The sequence below is a fragment of the Sander vitreus genome, chromosome 8 (assembly GCF_031162955.1).
Source record: "Sander vitreus isolate 19-12246 chromosome 8, sanVit1, whole genome shotgun sequence".
Taxonomy (NCBI): Eukaryota; Metazoa; Chordata; class Actinopteri; order Perciformes; family Percidae; genus Sander; species Sander vitreus.
The window spans coordinates 1318395-1321700 of record NC_135862.1 but is presented as its reverse complement, the minus strand read 5'-3'; the positions used below and the strand labels follow the sequence as shown (position 1 = coordinate 1321700).

Genomic DNA, 3306 nt, shown 5'->3' with positions numbered 1-3306 from the left:
CCAATCAGGTCTTCTCCTTCTTTTCCTTTACGTTCAATGGCGGTTGGTGTAGCCAATCAGATACGAGGTTTAAGGAAAGCCTTCTAGATGTAAATGTTCGGGCGGAAACATGTCTCTTCTAGTTGAGTTCCTCCGCAAAATAAATGTAAAACAGGTTTGATTTGAACACTGCAAATTATAAATACAATACATGAATAAATACCCAAACCTGCCAAAGCTTTTATAATAAAAACCTGCAAAGTTTTTATTATTTATTGTGGATTCATGGTGGAGTGTAACATTAAAGAACGAATACAGAAAAAGATCATACTTTGGACATATGGACATATGTACGGTGGCCCCGAGGGACAAAACACAACATTTCTAGCCTGGCTGACCCCCTGGGGGGCTGGGGGGGTCTGGGGAAGCTTCATTCACAGCCCATTTCCAAAGGGGCGTCACCATCGGACGCCGCTCAAATGCCTCTGGGCGCCATTGGATAGTCCTTCAACCAATCAGAGCAACGGTCTGGGTGACGTAGCAGCGACAGCGGCATCAACGGGTGATGCTGCGCTTCAGTGGCCGTCACGTTGAATGTAAACAAAAAGCTGCTCGCCGTCGCTGCGCTATCGTCGTCGCGTAAAGCCCGCCTCGACGGTTGTGATTGGTGTAGAGCCCGCCTCAACGGTTGTGATTGGTGTAAAGCCCGCCTCGACGGTTGTGATTGGTGTAGAGCCCGCCTCAACGGTTGTGATTGGTGTAGAGTCCGCCTCAACGTTGTGATTGGTGTAGAGCCCGCCTCGACGGTTGTGATTGGTGTAGAGCCCGCCTCAACGGTTGTGATTGGTGTAAAGCCCGCCTCAACGGTTGTGAGGTTGTGATTGGTGTAGAGCCCGCCTCAACGGTTGTGATTGGTGTAGAGCCCGCCTCAACGGTTGTGATTGGTGTAGAGCCCGCCTCAACGGTTGTGATTGGTGTAGAGCCCGCCTCAACGGTTGTGATTGGTGTAGAGCCCGCCTCAACGGTTGTGATTGGTGTAGAGCCCGCCTCAACGGTTGTGATTGGTGTAGAGCCCGCCTCGACGTTGTGATTGGTGTAAAGTCCGCCTCGACGTTGTGATTGGTGTAGAGCCCGCCTCGACGGTTGTGATTGGTGTAAAGCCCGCCTCGACGGTTGTGATTGGTGTAGAGCCCGCCTCAACGGTTGTGATTGGTGTAAAGCCCGCCTCAACGGTTGTGAGGTTGTGATTGGTGTAGAGCCCGCCTCAACAGTTGTGATTGGTGTAGAGCCCGCCTCGACGGTTGTGAGGTTGTGATTGGTGTAAAGCCCGCCTCGACGGTTGTGATTGGTGTAGAGCCCGCCTCGACGGTTGTGATTGGTGTAAAGCCCGCCTCAACGGTTGTGATTGGTGTAGAGCCCGCCTCAACGGTTGTGATTGGTGTAGAGCCCGCCTCAACAGTTGTGATTGGTGTAGAGCCCGCCTCGACGGTTGTGATTGGTGTAGAGCCCGCCTCAACAGTTGTGATTGGTGTAGAGCCCGCCTCGACGGTTGTGAGGTTGTGATTGGTGTAGAGCCCGCCTCAACAGTTGTGATTGGTGTAGAGCCCGCCTCGACGGTTGTGATATTTTTTATGTTTTATGATACCATAGGTCACCTGGTAGAGCCCGCGCCCATATATAGAGGTTCACTCCTCAACGCAGCAGCCGCAGGTTTGACTCCGACCTTTGGCCTTTTGTTGCATGTCATTCCCCCCCCTCTCTCTAAAATGCTAAAGCCCTAAAATGCCCCCAAAAAATAACGTGGATGGTTCCTTATACAGCACTCTTCACAAGTTAAATAAATAATTAAAACATCAGAAAAAGTGACATAAGTCTCAAAAAAGACGACTAAAACGTTGTTGTTTTGGACACAGAAAAAAAAAAAGTTGCATGATGGTGGTTGGAAAGACAACATAAGTTAAAGCTGCGGCGCTGTCTATATCCCATGATCCTCTCTGATCCTCGGCACGGTGCGTTTACTTCCCTCGGGAACAATGAAAGAGCTGCTGCCGGATGAGTTTGCTCCGTAAACAGTCTGGAGGAAATCACACGGAGTTACACAACGTGAACACGTTCTCCGCTGGGATGTCAATGTTTGGGAACACAAACAATGAACTCCTTCAACAGCAACATGTGTGTGTGTGTCACACAGAGACACACAATAAACTGACGGTTAGCATACCACGTACCTTTGCTCATTTAGTGAGTGTGAGTGAGTTCACTCAGTTACCATTTCCTGCAACAACTGAATTCCCACGGGACTTTAGCGTGAGACCAGAGCTGGGAGCTCTGGTCTCTATCTGAGCTCTGGGAGCTCTGGTCTCTATCTGAGCTCTTGTTCTCCCAGAGCTCAGATAGAGACTAGAGCTCTAGTCTCTATCTGAGCTCTGGGAGCTCTGGTCTCTATCTGGTCTCTATCTGGTCTCTATCTGAGCTCTGGTCTCTATCTGAGCTCTGGTCTCTATCTGAGCTCTGGTCTCTATCTGAGCTCTTGTTCTCCCAGTGCTCAGCTAGAGACCAGAGCTCCCAGAGCTCTGGTCTCTATCTGAGCTCTGGTCTCTATCTGGTCTCTATCTGAGCTCTTGTTCTCCCAGAGCTCAGATAGAGACCAGAGCTCTAGTCTCTATCTGAGCTCTGGGAGCTCTGGTCTCTATCTGAGCTCTGTCTGGTCTCTATCTGAGCTCTGGTCTCTATCTGAGCTCTTGTTCCCCCAGAGCTCAGATAGAGACCAGAGCTCTGTGACATCTAGTGATCAAGATTCAGGTAAAAAATCGGCCAGATTTCTCCTTTAAGTTGTTTAAAAGGAAGTACAGTTTGAAGTATTTATTTCTAAAGACAGATTACTTTTTGTTAAAAGTCCTGCTTCTTTTTTTCTTTACCTCCGATTTCTTTTGTTCAAAGGAATTCAGTGAGACATTTATTCCTTTAAATACTCCCCAAAGTCACAGCACAACAGTAATATTTTCTGCAAAGAGTATGCATTGCCTCATATTCATCTAAGGCAATGATTAGACTAAAAACAACATTCAAAAGTGAACCTAAAAAAGCCCAAGGAGGCTGTAAACATTAAACACTAAATCCCAAGTGAGATGCACAGCTTTGTGATATATTTATTTTCAAAAGGAAGACTTTTTGCACATTATTCCATCCAAAAAAAAACAACTGGTTTAACGCTGTTAACATCTGTCAACACAGAACATCTTGTTTCCATCACTAACAGTCCCTGAGTTATTGGGGAAAGAAGATCCAGAGCGATCCTGCTGGATGCAACACATCCGTCAGAGCTCC

General features: G+C 47.8%; 1 protein-coding gene across 5 annotated transcripts in view; it reads right to left on the bottom strand.

The window, feature by feature from the left end:
* Positions 1-3103: 3103 nt before the first annotated feature.
* The window catches only part of LOC144521743 (protein FAM3C), a 12176-nt gene continuing 11973 nt past the window's right edge, over positions 3104-3306 (bottom strand). For all 5 annotated transcript variants that reach the window (XM_078256327.1, XM_078256329.1, XM_078256325.1 and 2 more), the window contains one exon: positions 3104-3306. This exon is cut by the window's right edge and continues 239 nt beyond it. The gene's annotated coding sequence lies outside the window, so the exon portion shown is untranslated.